This window comes from Chlorocebus sabaeus, chromosome 13 (genome assembly GCF_047675955.1).
Source record: "Chlorocebus sabaeus isolate Y175 chromosome 13, mChlSab1.0.hap1, whole genome shotgun sequence".
Lineage (NCBI taxonomy): Eukaryota > Metazoa > Chordata > Mammalia > Primates > Cercopithecidae > Chlorocebus > Chlorocebus sabaeus.
The window spans coordinates 35,641,073-35,664,079 of record NC_132916.1 but is presented as its reverse complement, the minus strand read 5'-3'; the positions used below and the strand labels follow the sequence as shown (position 1 = coordinate 35,664,079).

Sequence of the window (23,007 nt, the reverse complement as noted above, 5' to 3'; positions counted from 1 at the left end):
AAAAAGTGACACTTCTTATATGTACATTGAAAGACATAAAACTTGATATAGAGAAAGTCAAATTTTAAATTAAGCATTATCAAATTGAATTTGCTATATAGTTCACAGTTTACAACAAAAATGTTTGTTTCAACAAGAAAAAATTTGAAGTCATTGGCATACATTTAGAGTTTACACTTTTCATAAACCAAGCCAGCATTTTTATTAGTATGTCAGAAACTCCCAGTGAGATTAATATTAATTAAACATAATCAAAAACTGCAGAATTATCTGCTTTTGAATTATCTCCCCACGGAAAACTAGTCCAATAAAATAAAACGTGAAAATTATTAATATAAAAGAGAGGCCAGTCTGACTTAGTAAAACTGAATGCTAGAATTTTTAATGAAGACATATGTTTAAAAGTAAAGATGTAAACATAATGCAAAGATATAAATGTAGTTTATATTATATCCTTATAGTTTATATCTTTACTAACAAGTAAAATAAGGTAATAAAAATGTGTAACACATGATAAACCTATGCTACATAAAATATCATAAACAGACTTTTTTCATATATAGGAATTATTTTGGGAGGTCCTTAATGCTTTACCTTGGTTTGGAGAGAAAATGTTTCAAAATTGAGTTTGCCTTACAAATGAGATCCTGAAAAATAGCAACCAAAGATATTTTTTCTCAAATGAAGTGGCCATTTCAAAATTATATTACAAATTCTGAACTGATTGGATTAATACTCTTTTACTAGTTTAGTTTTTCCATTATTGCATGAAAAGCATTTTTCTGCTTTAGAAAACAGTCCAGTTGACTTTTGATTGTTCTGTGTTTTGAGGACGTATCTTGAGTAATTTAAGAAATAAATCGTTTTGGGTTTAAAAACTCCCATGTCTTAAGTTGGTGAAATTTGAAAAGGTATTTTTAAAAAGAGGGATATTCAGGGCTGGGTGCTGTGGTCATGCCACTAATCCCAACACTTTGGATGGCAGAGGGAGGAGGATCCCTTGAACCCAGGAGTGGGAGACCAGCCTGGGCAACATAGTCTACAAAACGAACAGACAAAGAAACAAAAATTGGCTGGGCGTGGTGGTGTGCACCTGTAGTACTAGCTATTTGGGAAGCTGAGACAGGAGAATCGCTTGAGCCCAGAAGGTTGAGGCTGCAATGAACCAAGATCCCGCCCCCGCACTCCAGCCTGGGCAACAGAGCGACACCTTGCCTTAAAAAAAAAAAAAAAAAAAAAGTGGGATATTCAGATTTGAATGGTAAATCCTGAGTGATTTAATCCCTTGCCAACTGAGGATATTGATTCAAGGGAATCATGTAAAGTTTCTTCATCTGAGTTACGGAATTTTTTAAAAAACAAAAGCAAACTTCCTCTCCATTTCTTTAACTAGTTTTTTAAATGTCTTGAACATTATTTTGACATAATCAAATTGAGCAATATCATTTACAGAAGAAATTGTTAACTTTTCTTTTATAACAACATTTTGGTAACGTATTAATGGAGGGAAGAAAGGTTATGAATAAAGTATAGGACAATTTTTTCATTTAGATTTGAATATAGGTGTGACCACTCAGAGAATTCACTACAGATAAAACCATCAGGCTTCATTTGAGGATTCGACTTAGGTAGACTTGGGAAGCTGTCCGTTTTCCACATCTCTACTCTTGCTTAGTTGCTTGATGTAACTCACTTCATGCTGAGTTTAGACAGCTCTCACAGTTTCCTCAGCACCAGGTTAAACAGAACTATCCTTTCAAAGAGCTTCCCTGCTGAGATGCAGAGTAGGAGTAAATAGAAGAATGGGAGATGTTCACAAAGCAAGTAATTAAACAAAGTAGGCCAGACAGACTATAGAGGGAGCTGCTTGTCTTTAAGATTACTCTAAGGAACTCTGCCACTTCCTTTAGCTTAGAGAAGATTTTGATAGATCGTTCTAGCTGCTGTTAGCCATGAAATCAAACTTTTCAACGTAAGAAATTGATAATTCTGAAATGCTATGTAAGTTTACGTAGATGCTTATTCAAATTATAAATATATTCTCATTGTTTCTATTTTATAAAGTTAAATATAAGAAACTACCAGAATAACCCCCCTTTTTTTTTTTTTTTTGGTAAATTGGAGTTACATTTGCAATAAGAATTTTAAAAACTAGCGTGTATCAACAACTCAGGTTCAAAAATTTCTGTAACAGAATCTGCTTTGTTCATACTCTGTTTTTTACTCAGTTATTTAAAAATATTTTAAGATCGTATAACACCTATTTGATTACAGTTATTGGAGAGATTTTCAGGAACACTATGGAGATTTGATGACTCATCACAAACAAATTGGTCACTTTTTTTTAGCGTGTATTTGAAGCCCTGAGTAGCAAGTTATTTTAGCTTTAAGTGCCTTAAGAACAGCTTTACCCTCCAGAAGCTCACAGTGTAGTAGACATGATGGGCATGTAAACTTAAGTCAAATGCAGTATGACTGGACTATAGAAATGTGTGTAAGACAGAGCAAGGATTCAGTGGGAGACACATTCTATATCCAGGCAAGAGTCAGGGAAGACTTCGTGAAGGCAGTATGGATTAGTCACGTTAAAGGAATTTTTAAGGAACTTAAAATTTCAGATAGAGGAACAGCTACAAGGTAATTGACAGATTAAGAAAACTGCTCTTTGCAGGGCAGTTTGACAATGTATATTAGAATCCTTGAAATGTTCTTTTTGACCCAATAATTATAGTTTTAGGGATTTTAATCTATGAACATAAATCTTTTGGCAAATCTGATTGTCTTTTGAATCCATCTGCTTCTTTTCATAATCATCACCACCCTAAACTACTAGCATTTTTGGTCAAGTTTAGTACAGTAGCCTCCTAATCTTGGTTTATCCCAATCTACTTTGTCCCCTTCTGATCTGTTTCCTGTAATCAGAGGGATCTTTTAAAAATGCAAACCTGATTACATCACCCTACTGTTTGATATGCTTCAGTAACTTTCCATTGCATTCAGGATATGGACAAAACTCTGTGTCTTATATGGTGGCATCTACCTGTCTTACAAGGTCTTGCATAGTCTGGCCATTACCTTTCTGTCTAGTCATGACTTGAGCCATGTTCTTGACTTACTCTTTTTGTTCCAGCCATGTTGGCCTTATCTCAGTCCCTTGTTCTTGCCATGCTCCTTCCCACAGTGAGGGCTTTGTACCTGCCGTTGCCCCTGCCTAGAATGTTTTTACTTGTCTTTCACCTAAACTTCAATTTATCTTTCCTCAGGGAAGCCTTCCCTATCATAGACTCTCAAAGCACCATGAACTCTTCTCATAGCACTTGCTGTCATTGTAATTTTATGTCTTAGAGATTAACATGTTTTTCCAAATAGATTGTAAGCTCCAGAAATCCTGATAATGTGTTTCTTTTTCCTCACCATTATAGAGTTAATGTTTACCACAGTGCTTGAAACTCATCTATTAATTCTTGCAACTCATTTGTTGCAAGGATTAATAAATAGATGATAATCATCACAGAGAACAACTCTAAATGTTCAACAATTGGTAAATGGTTACATAAACTGGGTATATTCATTTGGGAGGACGTGTTTAAGACATGTTTTAGAAGTACGTGTAATAACATGGGAAAGTGCTGTCATTGTATTATGTGAAAAAAATTAGTTTACAAAATAGTCACTTATTAAAAGTGTGGAAAAAGATACACCAAAGTATAAAAGTTGGTTATCTCTGGAAGGTATGTTTTATATTTTCAGGTTTTTTATAGAGAACATGTACTGATTTTATAATCTAAAAAGATTCATGTGCAAAAATTAAGGAAAAATTGGTTTTCTAGATATGGTTCCAGAAATGTAGTAAGAGACATGAGATTCGTAATGGTCTCCAAAACATGTGTCAACCAAAATGTATGATTGCATGATGATTATATTGAACTTAATTATATAAATTGCATTTAGGAACTGCAAAATGATTCATATATTAAAGCAAGCCAGTAATTTCTGGTTTTATTATTCTTACTTGTATGTAAAGTACTTTTAATTTTAAAATGTTTTGAAAAGTAACATGGTTTTGGCACATGACAGCACTAAAACAGAGTAAAGACTAGAATTAACTCAAATATATATGAGAACTTAATACAGGTTGAGCATCCCTTATCCAAAACTCCATAATCTGAAATCCTTCAAAATCTGAAATGTTTTGAGCACCAACAGGATGCCACAAGTAGAAAATTCCACACCTGACCTTGTTATAGTGGGTCGCAGTCAAAACTTTGTTTCAGGCTGGATGCAGTGGCTCATGTCTGTAATCTCAACACTTTGGGAGGCTAAAGTAGGAGGATTGCTTGAGCCCAGGAATTCGAGACCAGCCTAGGCAACATGGAAAGACCCTATCTCTACAAAAAAATACAAAAATTAGCCAGGCAGGGTGGTACACGTTTGTGGTTCCAGGAGGCTGAGGCAGGAGAATCGCTTGAGCCCAGGAGGTGAAGTCTGCAGTGAGTCATGATTGTATGACTGCGTTCCAGCCTGGGCAACAGAGCAAGTTCCTGTCTCAAAAACAACCAAAACAACTTTGTGTCATGTGTAACATTATTTAAAATTATATAAAATTACATTCAGGTTTGGTCCCATCCTCAGGATATCTCATGTATTTGCAAATATTCTAAAATCTGAAAAAATCTGAAATATTTCTGGTCCCAAGCATTTTAGATAAGAGATATTCAACTTGTATATGAAAATGGATCCCACCTTCATTTATGAGTAGGGAAAAGGATAATTATTTAATAGTGTTGGGTTAGCCAGTTAGTCATCTGGAAAAAGAATGTTGGCTTCCAGAGGAGTTAAAGATTTAAATATGAAACAACGAAACAAAAAATGTAGGGTAATTACTTTTTACATAATCCAGGATTGGTGAAGTCCTTTAATAGCATACTAGATTGCTGGATTTTAGGACATAAAAATAAAATTCTGTATAGGGGGAAAAATCAAACAAAGTTAAAGAGAAACAGACTAGTAAAACTTATTTGTATACTTCGCAAAGGGCTAAGTTCCTCTTAATACAAAGAACTAGAAAATAATCCAGTAGAAAAATTAGCAAAGAGAATTCATATGAAAAGATGTACAATTTTATTTATAATATAATAAAGATGTAAATTAAAGCTTCAACATACTCTTTGTCACCTATCAAATGAGCAAAGGTTATGTATAGTATAACTCGGGAAGGGTGAGAAGAAGGGAAAATGGTCAGCCTGGTGGGATTATAAAGTGTTCATATTCTATAGAAAGCAGTTTGAAAATGGTTTCCAAAATTTAAAACACAGATATATTTTGTTCTAGTAATTCCATTATAGGATTTTATTCTCTAGAAGATTTTGCATATATGTCAAATAAATATGTAAGAATATTTGTGGCAGCATTATTTGTTACTGCAAAAGATGGGAACCAAGCTAAACATGTATCAGTAGGGAAGTAGTTGGGTGAATTATGGTATATGTATTCTACAAAATACTAGTCAGCCTTTAAAAGTAATGAGAGAACATTATGTGTACTGCTGTGGTGCCATGTCTAAGACACGAGGAAAAAAAGCAAGAGGCATGACTGCATGGGCAGTTTGCTGCCATTTGTGTGGTTAAAATATGTATTTTTTGTATACTATATATGCCTATGTATTAGAATAAAATTCTTTATTATAATAAAATCCATATATATATATGGGCAAATATAGAATGTAATGTGCATGGGAGGATACGGGAGAGTCTGATGACAGTAGTTGCCTCCAGTGTGTAGAAGTGGTTGCCTAGAGGACAAAGGTGGACTAACTTTTTAAGTACACGGTTTGGTAATTTTTCAGTATTTTAAAATCACGTGCATGTAAACTATTCAAAGTTAATATTTTTAAGTTATGTTTTGCTTACAGGAATTGGTAAGAAATTAAAAATAAAAGACCATAATAGTTGTTACAAAAGAATGATTACTGCAATACTGTTTTTAACTTTAGGTATTGTTAGAAATCTTCTAATTCAAAGTTTTCAGTTGCTGTTACATGGCTCACAGAAGGGTAGTCCTAGTGGAATGGGGGCTGAAGGAAGGCATTGGGGTTCCTGTGAACAGATAGCATGGTGAGTGACAACCAGCAGTTACTGCTCCTTTTGATATTTTAAGTGCATTAAATGAGGTGTGCCTTACTACTTGGAATCTACTTCAGCAGCCAGCCACAGTGTACAGCTGCCTCTTGTGGGAAAGGGATCATGGAATTGTTACTGGAGTTTGTATTCACGTGCCAAAGGAACATGCCACCTACCACAAGGTGCAACCCACTTACAGTGAGAGGACAAGGAAGCAGGGAGGGTGTCCCTGGTGGCCCAGCTCCAGGCCTCACTGTCTGTATTCACCTGTATTGGATGCTGCTCATCATATGCGTTTGATGTGCTCTGCAAGGTGACTGCCTAATAGTGCATGTATGTTTGTCAGAAATAAAGCATGATTTTAATTTTGAGATATTCTTGATGGGAAAAAGTTTGGTTTTGAAATTCATATTAAAATTTTCAGCATTACATATGTCAAAAAATATCTACCATAATACTTTAAATTTTATCTTCTGTACTTAGAAAATATAATTTTTTTTCACCAGGCACTATGTAGATGCCTCCAGATGCCCTCCTGTTGTCCCAGTGTGCTAAAATTTTTTTTGCTAACAAGTTTTATTTGCAATGTTAAAAGGGGTGAGAAACATCATTCTAGTCAAATGTACTCGTTTTACATAAAGAAAACAAATCTACATAGCAGGCTCAGGGATTTGTCCAGTGTCCTAGTGTTGGTTGGTGTGAGGCTGGATTTGAAAATGGGGGATCTTGGATCTTGACTCTTCAGCTCTCATCTCCTCATACTGACCTCCTCTCCCCCCAAAACATGAGGGAATGTTGGAGGAAGGCATTGATAATAATTGAAAGACAAAAATACAGAACCTCAGAGGAATTATTAAAAGAACTGCACATATGTAGTTCAGAAATCTTTGAGACCCTACGGTGTCTAATAGTGCTTAGAATCTTCTTATATAATAATATGTAATATATATTATTATATATAATAATATTAATCTTCTATAATCTAGAATAGATTATGGTAGGATTTGTTTTATGATGATTTGGCTGTATCTTTAAGAAAACAAGATTATAGCAAAAGGAGTTTAGGGCAAACATAAACAAAAATTGATACTAAAATTGTATGTATGCAATTTCCAAAAAAGGAAGGAGGGAATATATGAAACCTTTCAAGTTCCTCTGGTGCTATAATTAAATAGTCTCTCATCTTGCTTTTGATTGGATTAGAATTCACTCAATTAAAGATAATCTAGGGCTGGGCACCTATAATCCCAGCACTTTGGGAGGCAGAGGCAGGAAGATTGCCTGAGCCCAGGAGTTTGAGACCAGTCTGGGCAACATGGCAAGACCCTGTCTCTTTAAGAAAAAAAAAAGAAAAGATAATCTAAGTGAAAAATGATTCAAGTTTAAATAGGTTGGGTTAAAGTAGGTTTTAGAGGATATTGTCATTGGCACTGGATATTTCAAAGAAATATAACTTATAAAGTGAGAAATGGGCTGTGGTATGGGGTATGTCACTTTGGTATCTGGCTGCCATTTTAACATCATAGTGATAATAAGAGGAAATAATGGGAGTTAAGGAACAGTGAACTTTGGGTGAAATTGTGTTAACTTGTAATTTCCATGTAAATACAGATAAGGCAGGAATGAGTGTCTTAGGCAATTAGAAAGAACTGTGTCTACTGTCCAAACATAAGTATTATAAGTAAAAGTAAGTAAAAGTAAGACCCTCTTAATGACAGCCTATTTAACCTTTTTAGTGTTTTTGTTTGGTGTGTGTGTTTTCTGTCATTCCTTCTAAGTTTTCCAGATGATCTTGTGTTTCTTCCAGCTCTCTGTAGGTTTTTAAATATTTCATTTTATAAATGAAAAATACTTTGTTGCTTAATTAGGATTGGTAAACTGGACTGTTTTCTGTAGCAGAAATTGAATACACGCCTAGCAAAGTAAATTCTGAGAAAAATGAGTAGTAATTGTCAATGGAAAATTTCGTGGTTTTTTTTTTTTTTTTGGCCAATTATATTTTCTTTTTGGATGATAGTTTTGGGAAATACTAAGAATTTGAGCTCAATTTACTTTGGGGCAGTTATTTAATTTTCTTTGGGTTCAAAGATCATTACTATATAAACAATTCAAATAGTAAAAGAAAGTGTGTTACCTCAAAAATGCCTTGTGTAATATATAACAGTTCACAAGATTTCTATTTTTCTTCCATTTATTACAATTACCAAGGAAGTATAACAAGAATTAAAATAAATATATTGTTTTGCATATATATTTTTATACTTCAGAGTAATTTATATACTAAATTAGGTTTTGTTTGAGATGGTGAAATGAAAGACTGTGTAAATAAGAATACATGTTGATATGTGACAAATGTACAGTTAAAACATGTTGGCATACTCCTAGTTTCTCAGAACAAGAAAATGACTAATCTAAATTTCATTTCAGAATAAAACCCAAGACAAGCCACATAAAAGCAACTTAAAAATTAAACTGTCATCATATTATTTGTTTTAAAACTATGGAATAATATATCTGAGGAAGATTTCTCTCAAAATTGTTTTTCTCAATTTCAAGTAAGTAATTTATTTTGGTTAATATATTGGGGGTGAGGGGGGTGGGGGTGAGCCTTGGCATTGAAGTTGGTAAATCCTACTCATCCTTGAGTAACAACTTAAATATCAACCTCTAAAGCCTTCTGTGACTCCTTTGCCCATTCCCAAAGATTATCTCCTTGGTTTTCCAAGTCTTCGTCCCCTTCCACATTGCTGTTAAACGATCTATTACAATGAATATTGTGTTTGTCTCTAAGAATAGTCATGTGGCGCTATCTTCATGGGCCCCACCTCATACTTCTCAACCCCACTGCCTTCTGTTGCTGAGAGATCCTGAGCAAGTTATTATACTTATGTTAGCATTAATTTCCTCCTCTGTAAAGTGAGTTTTAATAATTTCTACAGCACAGCGTTGTTATGATTGAATAGATAACCAGCAAATGTCTGGCATATATAGTAACATAAATGTTACTTATGTTACTTTACCTGTCATCTCCAGAATCTGCTACATTACCTCATATACTGAATGCTCTTTAAAATGTTTGAATTGAATTGAAAGATGGAATTTTTCCTCACATTGGGAGAAACTAAAACATCTGCACATTGTGGTGTGAGACTTTTTACATTTGGTTAGTGACATATCTACAGGTTAGGTAATTGCCTGTTTAAAAACACTTTTTAAAAATGTGGCTGTATTTTATAAGTGGTCCATCAGGGCCTGAAAAGAACCTTATTTTCCAAAGCCATCAGTAGTGCCTTAAAAAAAAAAAAAAAAACATGATTGAACATGTTGAAAGTATGTATTCTAGATGTCACAGTAAAAGTGACATTTCAATAGGATTTATTGCTCTCTTGTGAATTTGTAACACACACAAAAATGGAAGCCTTTGTATTTTAAACCTGCTTAGGATTGTGGAATGTGGACTAAATGATTTATTATTGCCCAGAGCTTCACCTCTCATCACCATGTATTTTCTACATACATTCCTAGGTTTTGTTTAACAACATTGTCTTTTAATTTTTTTTTTTTTTTTTTTTTTTTGAGATGAAGTCTCACTCTGTCACCCACACTGGAGTGTAGAGGCGCAATCTCAGCTCCGTGCAACCTCTACTTCCCAAGTTCAAATGATTCTCCTGCCTCAGCCTCTCAAGTAGCTGGAATTACAGCCACGTGCCACCACATCTGGCTAATTTTTGTATTTTTAGTAGAGATGAAGTTTCACCATGTTGGTCAGGCTGGTTTCAAACTCCTGACCTCAGGTAATCTGCCCACCTCGGCCTCCCAAAGTTCTGGGATTACAGGCGTGAGCCATCACCACACCCCCCGGCATGTCTTTTAATTTTTAAATGAAGTCGTTAGAAAGGTATCCAGATTAATTATGATGTCTCACACCTTAGTTGATAATGCCTAATGTTTTGAAAATAGAAGCCATGTTATTATAGTTAAAATACCTTAATTTTACATCATTTTACTAATAGAGGTGGTAAACCATTTATTGAGTAAGGACTGTGTGCCCTGTTCTAAGCTATTTAGTTTTCACAACAGTTCTATAAAATATAACTGTTATCCCCATTTTACAGTTGAGGAAATGAGGCATAGAGAGGTTAATTTGCCTAAAGGGTTGTAGCATAATGTTTACCTCATACCATATGAGGATTAAATGAGAAAACATGTATTAGGCCATTACCCACTTAAACAGAAGAAAGAGTGAAGCAAAATCTGAGATGAGTGTCTTCTAACACTTCCAGAATTTGATAATAACCATTATTGAGATGTGACAGTGACCGTGAATATACTCTTATTCACATTTGTGTGTGTGTGTGTGTGTGTGTTATAGTAAACCCTGGTACTCTATTAACCCATTTTTTTTCTGATGCAATATTAATGTCTCCTCTCAAATTCGTGCTCCCATTTGGACTGAATTAATGTATATGTGTTTACAAGGTGATAGTAGAATTTTAATATCAATCTGATATGCAATTTTTATAAGTTCAGTGTAATTAAATAGTATGTAGATATATTCTCATTGTGAAATATAAAAAGCAGAACAGGTAAGGGAAAAATCTTCTTTAACCACCTATTCCCCTCTCTACTTAGATCAGCTTTTGCTGTATGATAAACCTCCCCAAAACATAGTGTTGTGAAACAATAGGCATTTGTTAGCCTGATTCTGGGCTGGGCTCAGTTAAGCGATTCTGCTGCAGCTATGAATGGCCTTGCTGATGTGGCCACAGTCAGCTGATGGGTCAGCTGGGAGCTGGTTGGTCTAGGATAGCTATGTCTGGATAATTCATACTGGTTGTTGGCTTGGGTGATGGGGGCCATGTGTCTCCAGCAGGCTAGGCATGGTTCTTTCACCTGGAGGCAGTAGTAAGGTTTACAGAAGTAACTAGTGATGGCAAGCCTCATATATTTTCTGTTGTCCATAGGCCAAAGCAGATCAACATGGCCAATTCCACAGTAGGTATGGGAGGGGTTTCCTAACGGAGTGGAGTTAATTAGGGGGCCATTACTGCAACAATCTATTATCCAACTGTTGCTGGCTAACTCATTTTTCAGGAAGCATGTGCCACTGTGGCATTGCTCCTTTCTTAAAGTAGTGATTATGTAAGCAATTTATTCAACAGTTCGGATAAATTTAGCTAATTCCTTATTCTTACTCGTTTTTATTCCATTTTCATCATCCTTCACATTATTCTTAGTTTCATTCAACTCAACAAATATTTATTGAGCACCCATTAAGTGCACAATAAGGTATCAAGAAGTGAGCAGCAGATGGAGCAAGACTACTTACTCTCTTAATCATCCGAGTTTGTTTTGTTTTGTTTTGTTTTGTTTTGTTTTGTTTTGTTGTTTGAAACGGAGTCTCCCTCTGTTGCCCAGGCTGGAGTACAATGGTGCGATCCTGGCTCACTGCACCCTCCACCTCCCGGGTTCAAGCTATTCTCCCACCTTAGCCTCCTGAGTGGCTGGGATTACAGGCATGCACCACTCCACCCAGCTAATTTTTTGTATTTTTAGTAGAGATGGGGTTTTAACATATTGGCCAGGCTGGTTTTGAACTCCTGACCTCAAATGATTCACCCGCCTCAGCCTCCCAAAGTGCTGGGATTACAAGCATGAGCCACTATGCCTGACCAGTCATCCAAGTTTTTAAAAGTGGCCTACCTGTCTGCTTCATCATGTGAACAAAATTCTATAAAAGTAGAAAACTATAACAATTTTTTGAGAATGACCAACAGCCCACACCAGGCTAAATGTACCTTACTTGCTACATTTTTAAACATCTTACAAGGATTTCTTCAGATGAGAAAAACTAACACAGAGGTTGTTTTGATCTGTACTCCCACCAGCAATAGGAGACTTTTTCCATGTCTTCATCAAGATTATGTTCTCAAATGTTTTGATCATTACCAATCTAATAGATATGAAATTGATCTCAGTGTAGTTTTAATTTGCATTCCTTTTATTATGAGTGAGATTGAGTGTTTTTTCAATGCTTGAGAGGCACTTATGATATTTCCTTATCAGCGTACTGTTTATCTTTTACACATTTTCCTGTCGAGACTCTTGGTCTTTTCCTTACTGATTCCAAAGAGCCTTCATATATTAGGAAAGTTCATCTCCATCTGTAAATTGAATTCCATATGTTTTCCTCAGTTAGTTCTATGGTTGATAACTTTTTATTTAAGTAGTATCTTTTTTTCATTTCATAAATAATCTTTATATCTGAATTAGGCTTTTAAATCACATTTTAATGAAGCTAGGTTTAAGTATTAGGCATGGGAATGGAAGGAAAAGATCCTGGCATTATCAGATCTTCTGCAGAGAACTTTATAAAACTCTTGATAGTTAAAATGAAAAATTTCAAAAGGATCCTGTCTTTGATTTATTTTTTTCCTCTTCTAGGTTTGATTTTATTATGACATCAGTCCTTTTGACCAGGCAGTTCAAGCAGTAAGATCATACCCTCTGGAGGGCTGTTTTTAGATGACGAGATTGTATAGGATAGATGGAAAATACTCTATGTCACTTAGAATAAATTGTTAATAATGTTGCTTTGAGTCTTGTTAATTTCATTTTGTGTGTGTGTGTGTTTGTGTGTGTGATGTGTATAAAACATACATAGATCATGGTAGTGGTTCTAGCAATGCTCTATGCTTACATACAGTCTTCCCTCAGTATCCATCCCTTAGTATCTGGAGGATTCATTGCAGGAACCCCTGAGGATACAAAAATCTACAGATGCTCAAATCCCTTATATAAAATGGTGTAGTATTTGCATAAAATGACCTAAGCATATTCTCCTGTATAGTACTTGAAATTATCACTTACACCTAATACATTATAAATGCTGTGTAATAATTGTGATACTGTATTGTTTAAGGTAATAATAACGAGGAAAAAATGTTTGTGCGCATTCAGTACAGATGCAACTATTTCCCTGAATATTTTTGATCCGTGATTGGTTGAATCCACAGATGTGGAACCCACAGATACGGAGGCCAGCTATATAATTTTCAGTCTGTTCAGCCAACCTTGACCTCATCAACCACATGTTAGGATGGCTAGATTAGAGTAGCCCTTAGCAGTGGACCACATAGAAGAAAAACACGCAGAATGTAGACTTTTTTGAGAATGCGGTAATGCTACCTACTGCCCAAATAATGTCCTAGCTTTTTCTGAGATTGTGGGGAGCCAGGAAGAAGGTGGCAGAGACATCTGTGACCTCTTGTGCCACATCTGACATTATGAAGTACTTTGACCTTTTCCCTTGACTTTTGTATAAAAAGATATTAGAAAACTGTGAGGCTGTACAGATAATCATGTTTTGAGTAATTTAATGCAGTTTTAAACATTTTAAAGTTGTCAAACCCTTTCTTCTTATGTAATTTTACCCAGCAGCATCAAAAACAAATAGGAATCCTTAAGTGGGGCATGACAGAAAGCCAGTATTTTTAACCATGCTTTACATAGTTTCTAGTTTTTAAAAGTTATTGAGGTATTCTTTGGCGTTTGCTTTATTATTAACATCTTTATACATGTTTCACTGAAAATTGAAAGGAAGTTTTTCATTTAATACCAAATTATTGACATACTATTATTTTCTTGATTAATCCTTTTTAAACAATTTTAACATTTCTTTTTTCTAATTTTATTTTATTTTTTGAGACGGAGTCTCACTGTGTCTCCCAGGCTAGAGTGCCGTGGTGCGATCTTGACTCACTGCAACCTCCGTATCCTGGGTTCAGGCAGTTCTTGTGCTTCAGCCTCCCAAGTAGCTGGGACTACAGGCATGTGCCACCACACCTGTTTAATTTTTGTATGTTTCATGGAGATGGGGTTTCGCCGTGTTGGCTAGGCTGGTCTTGAACCCCTGACCTCAGGTGATCAGCCCGTCTCAGCCCCTCAAAGTGCTGGGCTTAACAGGCATGAACCACCTCGCCTGGCCCAATTTTAACATTTCCGAGGTTGTAATGTATCTCACAGTATGTACATTAAATTTTCCCTCCTGAAAAGCTGATATTAAACTGATAGGATGTTTATAATTAGTGACTTCTTAGAGAAAACATGACATTTTAAAATTCCTCTATGTGCTTTTTTAAAAAAAAATCTCATCTAATGTGTCATGGAATGGGTTTGCTTCCCAAATAAACATTTGTCCTTCATTTTTGCCTTGCATCTGTAATTGTTTTAAATTTGTATATTTTGATGTGGTGTTTGGCACATCCAGCTTCATGACTGATAAGTCTTTTATCGCAGTGCTTTTCAAATTATTTGTGGTGAAGAATCAGGTTTTTTTTTTTTAACTCTGATACTTCATTATAATACATTAAAAAGGAATTACTGGAAAATGAAATAAACGAAATGAGAATAACTGACAAAATAGTAATACAACCTCCATTTTTAAAAATTATTTTATTAACAGTTATAAAATTTCCCTGTCAGACTGCTGTAAGAGTTTCTAAATGCTAAGTTTTGAGCTTTGTACTTGTCTTGTTGCATAGCTGTAGCAAACAGCTAGTTCGTAGATGGCATTTGAGTAGCACTGTAGAGATCTTTTTAGTAATACAGAGAGACTAATTCATTTCTTCTTAAAATCTTTTTGTGCTGTGTCAAAATTATTATTCCTATTTCTTTTCAGTTTGACTGTTTCTATGATATATGGTATAAATCATTTTTCATCACTTTTTAATCCTTTTATGTCACTTCAGTTTTAAACTCATCTCAAGATGTTTTAAAAGGGAGATTTTAAAGGTTTTTTTGCTTGTTTGTTTGTTTGTTTGTCTGTCTTTTGGTTTTGGTTTTTGAGACGGAGTCTTGCTTTGTTGCCCGGGCTGGAGTGCTCTGGTGTGATCTCAGCTTACTGCGACCTCCTCCTCCCTGGTTCAAGCGATTCTCCTGCCTCAGCCTGCCGAGTAACTGGGATTGTAGGCATGCACCACCACGCCCAGCTAATTTTGTATTTTTGGAAGAGACGGGGTTTCACCATGTTGGTCTGGCTTGTCTCGAACTCCTCTGCCTCCTGGGTTCAAGCAGTTCTCCTGCCTCAGCCTCCTGAGTAGCTGGGACTACAGGCGCACACTGCCATGCCCTGTTAGTTTTTTGTATTTTAGTAGAGATGAGGTTTCACTGTGTTGCCTAGGCTGGTCTTGAACTCCTGAGCTCAGGCAGTCTGCCTGCGTAGGCCTCCCAAAGTGCTAGGGTTACAGGCGTGAACCACCACGCGTGGCCATGCTTTCCTTTTTGGAAAACATAGATAACAGAACTCATTTAAAAAAGTGTATGTACCAAAATGTAGTTTTTATTGTTATTTCTATTCTTTTTTCTTGTCTCTTAGAGTTCCATTTATATCTTAGAATATAAGTCTGTCTTTTTATTTCTTCCTGTAGTATGTTATTGAGAATACACAGCATATACTTTCCTCATTTCTTCTGTTTCTAAATATAAATTATCACAGATGATTTTCTTTGGCATTTTTCAGAAGATGTTTTATCTATGCTGCTGAATATTTGTTTAGGTCCCATTCCATACGTATCTATGAACAAGGGCTATTTTTCCAAGCCTAGAGTTTGCCAGTAGATAGGGTGTGGCAAGTTCACTTTAATCATATTTATTTTCTGCTTATAAAATGATAGAATTGCCTTCCTTAGCATAAAGAACTAATGATCGTATACAACCCACTTAGATGAAAACATTCATTTAGTGTACCTCTACTGGACTGAGATTTAAGTTTTTTTCTCGTTGCACAGTTCTCTGGTATATGGCAACTAACATATATATGGGTAACCTGAGACAGTGTGTTTTTTGTTTTTGTTTTTGTTTTAATTTTGTTATTTATTTATTTACTTTACCACAACATTGCATGAAAGCCTCTAGGTTGTAAAGGCCCTTAGGACTTTTAGTAATTTAATCAGTGATGGGAGCTAATTCATTTATTTAGATTTTGGATGCTATTTAACATGCCAGGAAGAAGACAGCTATGCTGCGTCAATTATGTTGATATTGGGTGTTTTGTTTTTAGAGTAGATGAACAGAGGTATTAAGTGAGAGAGTATGACCTTAGATGTCTTAGAAAATTTTTAGTAGGGTACTGGTTTCTGTTGGAGCAGACCATGTCCCCAAGGTAGAGAACAGAGTTATACAGTAAGTCCTCACTTAATGTCTGTGACAGGTTCTTGGAAATTGTGACTTTAAGTGAAATGACATATAATGAAACCACTTTTTTCTCATTGTTATAATAAAATGAAGTTGAACAAAATGTTATTTGAAGATCTACTATGAAGTTTTGCTTGAAGTTTAGGTTTCCAAGAACCTATCGACAAAGTTAAGTGAAGATTTACTGTGTGTCTTAAATATTTTAGTGAAAAATTGGGTGAAGGATTATTCTGTATTTCATCAATTCTAAGAAGTATATTTTCCCTCCATTTGTGCATCTCAGTAATTGGGATATGTCTTACAATTACTAGGGCACCATATTTACTTAATAGCACTTTTCTTAGTAGTACAAAAATTAATGATGTCATAATCACTGGCATCTTGGATTCAGTGAAATATATTAATAGTTGTTTAGCTTAGTGCCATTCTTAATTGAATCTCTTTATTTGTTGTAACATTAACCTTTCTTCTCTTCAGACAGTTTTGGCCTTGGGTTAACTTCCTAGCTTTGTTCACTTGGAAGCTTGATAAGGTAGAATGTCAGTTACATAACCAAGCACCATTGCTTATGGTAATAATGACTCATGATTACTAAATTGCATACGGACCAGAGGAAGACTGTGAATGAATTGTAAATACTGGTAGCTATACTGTTAACAGCTTTGGACTTCCCTGAGTATAATAACTCTTGTAACTAAGCAAATCTGTTCCTGAAGCTCAGGAAGCTATGCCTATGAGACTGGAGATACTGGTTGCTGTTTGGTACCTGTAAGCTAGAGTAGCTACTGCAAGGATCTTATGCTGTCATTCTCTTACACTTGATCTGCCACCTGAGAGGGCCAAAGAGACTAGCCCCTGAATTGCACTGAGCACTCCTGCCTGACATGTTAAGTATAACCAAGCTGTTTGGGTTATGTGAGTCTCGGTGTCTAGTTAGGCCTAACAGGAGGTGTTGTACTTATATTTTGTAGCTTTATTTATTTTGATTTTAATATTTGCTGGGTGAATCTATATTTATTATTTATTCTTCATAAGAATTTTAAATTATAAATATGAGCACGTCTCCACTAAGTAATGCCAAATTGTTTTCCAAAGTGATCATACCAACCTATGCTCCCACCAGAAGTGTATGAGTTTCTGATGTTCCACATCTTCACCAATATTTAGGATTGTCAGACTTAAGTTTTAAATTAGGAATTAATTTAAAACATCTCATTGTGGGTTTGCGTATTTTTCATCACTAGTGAGAAATTGAGTTTTTCCATGTTTATAGCCTACTTGTTCTGTAAAATACTGAGAGATGTGTTGAAGTCTCCAACTTAATAGATTTGTCTATTTCTCTTTCCAGTTCTATCAGTTTTTGCTTCATGTATTTTGAAAGTTTATTAGATCCATATATATTTAAGATTGGTATGCCTTTCTGGTGGAACAGCCTCTTTATCTCTGGTAATATTCCTTGTTCTGAAATCTTCTTTGCCTTGTATTATAACCACTTCAGCTTTCTTTTGATTAGTATTTACATGGTATATCATGTCAAAAACTGAAGTTTGCCATGAATTTCATAGATGCTAGCAATAGACATGAGATTTCCATCTTTCCATTTTATCACTTATTAATAAGGAGTAACTGTGGAGATGGTTGCAGGCCAGATACTGAGAAGTAGGTTCAAAGGCACCTACCTCAACAGAGACCCATGGAGAATTGTCTCCCAACATATCTTTTTTTGTTTTTGTTTTTTGTTTTATTTTCACTTTCAACCTATCTGTATCAACTTAATATGGGTTTCTTATAGACAGCTTATAGATGGGCTTACTTGTTCATCCAGTCTGATAATCTCTTTCATTTTGACAGGTCTCTTTTATTTAGTGTGTTTAGATTGTTTTTATTTATCGATATTGGTAATATGGTTGGATTAAAATCTACCACCATGCCAGCTGGTTTATGTTAGTCTCTCTGTTCTCTTTTTCTTTTGGATTACTTGGATTTTTAAAAAATTATTCCATTTCTCTCCGCTATTTGCTCATTTATTTATACCTCTTTCTGAAATTTGTTTAGTGGTTGCCCTAGGGTTTTCTGTATATTTGTAATTAATTACAGTTTTCTTGATATAATAATACATAGCTTTATATGTAGTATTAGGACCTTATAGTTCTATACTCCCATTTCTCTTCTTTGTCTTTTGTGTTTTTTGTCATACATTTTACTTTTATATATATGCAGTCAGCATATAATACGTTACTGCTCTAAGACTTTATAGTATATTGCTATAGATGTTATAGAACTGTTCATGTAGGTTATAATAAATTTATTTTAAAAATGTCTTCAATAATAAATTAACCTTAGCTTACTGTAACTTTATAAACTTTTTAGTTTTTTAAATGTTTTGACTCTTGTATAATAACTTAAAACAAATACATTGTACAACTGTACAAAAGTATTTATGTCCTCATTCTATAAGCTTTTTTCTATTTAAAAATTTTTAATTTTTACTTTTAAAACTTTTGTTAAAAACTAAGATGCAAATACACACATTAGCCCTAGGCCCACTGAGAGTCAAGCTATAAATATCACTGTCTTCCACCTCCACATCTTGTCTGGAAGGTCTTCAGGGACAGTTATACACATAGAACTGCCATCTCCTATGATAACAGTTCCTTCTTCTGTAATATCTCCTGAAGGACTTACCTGAGGCTGTTTTACAGTTAACTTCTTTTTTATGTAAGTAGGAGTACATTCTAAAATAATGATAAAGTATATAATAAATATATAAGCTAGTAACTTACCATGATCAAGTATTATGTACTTAACATAATTGTATATGCTATACTTTTATACAACTGGCAGCATAGGTTTGTTTACACCAGCTTCACCACAAACGCATGAGTAACTCATTGTACTACAATGTTAGTACAACTAGGATGTCCCTAGGTGATAGAAATTTTTCAGCTTCATTATAATCTTCTGGGACCACCATCATATATGTGGTCCCTTGTCGATTAAATATCATTATGCAGTACATGGATGCATTTTTGCTCTAGAGACAGTTATCTTTTAGAGCAATTGCAAATAAGAAAAATATGAAGTTTTATATTTACTTTCATTTATACCGTTTATACTGTTGTTCATATCTTTGTGTAGATCCAAGTTTTCTGTCTGGTATCATTCTGTCTACCTGAAGAACTTTTAACATTTCTTATAGGACAAGTCTGCTAGTAATAAATTATCTTTGTTTCTCCCAAAAAGACTTTATTTTTCTAAAATATTCTTGCTGAAATAGAATCCTGGATTGCCTTTTCTTTCAGTACTTAAAATATGTCACTCTACTGTTTGTTATATGGCTTTTACATATACATTTTTATTTGAATTAAATTTTTTTTCTTTTTCCACGTTTATTTTAGATTCCAGGTGTACCTGTGCAGGTTTGTTACAAAGGTATATTGCATAATGCTGAGGTTTGAAGTACGATTGAACCTGTCACCCAGGAAGTGAGCATAGTACCCAATAGGTAGTTTTTCCATCCTTGCCTCTCTCTCCCCTCTTGTATTGTTCCCATCTTAATATCCATATGTTCTCATTGTTTGGCTGCCACTTGTAAGTGAGAACATGTGGTATTTGGTTTTCTGTTTCTGCATTAGTTTGCTTAGGATAATGGCTCCCAACTGCATCCGTGTTGTTGCAAAGGACTTGAGTTTATTCTTTCTGTGGCTGTGTAGTATTCCATGGTGTATATGTACCACATTTTCTTTATCTCATTTACTGTTGATGGACACCTGTGTTGATTCCATGTCTTTGCTGTTGTGAATAGTGCTGTGATGAACACGTGGGTGCATGTGTCTTTTTGGTAGAATGATATATTTTTCTTTGGTTATATACCCAGTAATGGGATTGCTGTGTTAAATGGTAGTTCCATTTTGTGTTCTTTGAGAAATCTCCAGGCTGCTCTCCACAGTGGCTGAACTAAGTTACGTTCCCAGCAATAGTGTAAAAGTGTTCCCTTTTCTCCACAGCCCCACTGAGATCTGTTATTTATTGGCTTTTTAACAAAAGCTATTCTGACTGGTATGAGATGGTATTTCAATTGTGGTTTTGATTTGCATTTCTCTGATGATTAGTGATGGGCATTTTTTCAATATGTTTTTTGGCCACTTATATGTCGTCTTTGGGAGGTGTCTGTTCATGTCCTTTGCTTACGTTTTAATGGGGTTATTTGTTTTTTACTTGTTGATTTAAGTTCCTTATAAATTCTGGATATTAGGCCTTTATCAGATACATAGTTTATGAATTTTTTTCTCCCATTCTGTAGATTATCTGTTTACTCTGTTAATAGTTTCTCTTGCTGTATGGAAGCTCTTAGGTCCTACTTGTCAGTTTTTGGTTTTGTTGCAATTGTTTTTGAGGACTTAGCCATAAATTCTTGGACAGGGCTGATGTCGAGAAAAGTATTTCCTAGGTTTTCTTCTAGGATTTTTGTAGTTTTAGGTCTTACAGTTACGTCTTTAATCCATCTTCAGTTAATTTTTGTATATGGTGATAGATAAGAGTCCAGTTTCATTCTTCTGCATATGGCTAGCCAGTTATGCCAGCATCATATATTGAATGGGGAGTTTTTTCCTTAGTGCTTATTTTTGTCAACTTTGTTGAACATCAGATGGTTGTAGGTGTGTAGCTTTATTTCTGGGTTCTCTCTTCTGTTTTATTGGTCCGTATATCTCTTTTTGTGCCAGTACCATGCTGTTTTGGTTACTCTAACTTTGTAGTGTAGTTTGAAGTTGAATAATGTGATGCCTCCAGGTTTTTTCTTTTTGCTTAGGATTGCTTTGGCTGTTTGGGCTCTTTTTTGGTTCCATATGAATTTTAGAGTTGTTTTTTCTGATTCTGTGAAAAATGATATTGGTAATTTGATAGGAATAATGCTGAATCTGCAAATTACTTTGGGCAGTATGGTCATTTTAATGATACTGATTCTTCCAATCCATGAGCATGAAACATGTTTTCATTTGTGTGTGTCATCTCTGATTCTTTCAGCAGTGTTTTGTAGTTCTCCTTGTAGAGCTCTTTCATCACTTTCATTAGATGTATTCGTAGGTATTTTATTGTTTTTGTGGCTCTTGTAAATGGGATTGTATTCTTGATTTGACCCTTAGCCTGAAGGTTATTGTTACATAGAAATGCTACTGATTTTTGTACATTGATTTTTGTATCCTGAAACTTGACTGAAGTTGTTTATCAGTTCAAGGAGGCTTTTGGTGGAGTCTTTAGAGTTTTCTGGTATAGAATCATACCATTAGCAAAGAAAGATAATTTGACTTCTTCTTTTCCTATTTGGATACCTTTTATTTCTTTTTCTTGCCTGATTGTCTAGGACTTCCGTTACTATCTTAAGAGTGGTGAAAGTTTCATCATTGTTTTCTTCCATTTCTCAAGGAGAATGTTTCTAGGCTTTGCCTATCCAGTGTGATGTTGGCTGTGGGTGTGTCATATATGGCTCTTAGATATATTCCTTCGATACCTAGTTTGTTGAGGGGTTTTATCAAAAGTTTTTTCTGCATCTATTGAGATGATCATATGGTTTTTCTTTTTAATTCTGTTTATGCGGTGAATCACAATGATTTATTTGCATATGTTGAACTAACCTTGCATCCCAGGAATAAAGTCTACTTGAATATGGTGAATTAAGTTTTAGATGTGCTGATGGATTTGGTTTGCTGGTATTTTGTTGAGATTTTTTTGCATCTGCTACATATTTTTGTCATTTGTCTTTGATTCTCTGCATATAGTGTCCTTTGTTCATTTAATTTATTTTTTCTTTTGGCTGTCTTTAAGATTTTCTCTGTCTTTAGATATGATGTATCTTAATTTTGAATGTGATATGTCTGTTTTCTTTTGTTGGCTTGTTTGGTCTTCTCTGAGGTTTTTGGTTCTGTGGTTTGGCATCTTTTACTTCATTTGAAAAATTCTCAGCCATTATCCCTTCATGTATTTCATTTGACCTGTTTTCTCTTCTTCTGTTTCTGTGATTTCAATTACATGTATATGGGCCATTTAATAATTGTCTCATTGCTCTTGTATGCTTTGTTCTGCTTTCATTTTTGTTTTTTTTAATACTTGTTTTTTTCCTAATGTGATGAGATTTTTCAGGGAAATTACCTTGATGATAACGGTTATTATTGCTGTTCCTGCAGCATCAATTATTTCAAAAGATGAAGCTATATTTTAGAGACATAGGCTTCTTGGCATATTTGAGATCTTTCAGATTATTAGTAAAATGTAAGTTTATGTTAATCTTTTTCCCAACTAAAAACAATCTGCTTAAATTTAGGGAACATGAGATATAGCCTAGGGTTGTGGCTGTTGTTGTGAAGATAAAATGTAATGTAATAACTCTAATGACTTATGAACTAAGCTATTTTTTTCATTTTCTGTATCAAAATGTTTTCTTATTTTTCTGCGAGATCACTTGAATGTCGTTTTATTGTCTTCTGAATTATGCTCTAGTTATTACACTGTTATATATTTAATTTGGAATAAAGAGTTTACCTATTAACAAGTAGCTAGACCTAGATGTTTTTATTTTTCTCTCCTATAACTATATAGAATTAAATAGACGAGGTACAATACAATTAAGGAATTAACAATAATTTTTTTTTTCTGGAGTGTGTTAATTTGCGTTTGTGTTAAGAAAGCGGTTTGGAAG

The 23,007-nt window shown here is 34.6% G+C and overlaps 1 protein-coding gene across 7 annotated transcripts in view; it reads left to right on the top strand.

Moving 5' to 3' along the window:
* The window catches only part of REV3L (REV3 like, DNA directed polymerase zeta catalytic subunit), a 190,881-nt gene that overhangs the window by 2,557 nt on the left and 165,317 nt on the right, over positions 1-23,007 (top strand). For 2 of the 7 annotated variants that reach the window (XM_008007327.3, XM_008007326.3), the window contains exon 2: positions 8,547-8,674. The exons of 3 other annotated variants lie outside the window; for them this stretch is intronic. The gene's annotated coding sequence lies outside the window, so the exon portion shown is untranslated. Of the gene's footprint in view, positions 1-2,141; positions 6,433-7,082; positions 8,675-23,007 lie in introns of those variants that run through there. 2 more of the 7 variants (XM_073022416.1, XM_073022415.1) reach the window with 2 other exon arrangements.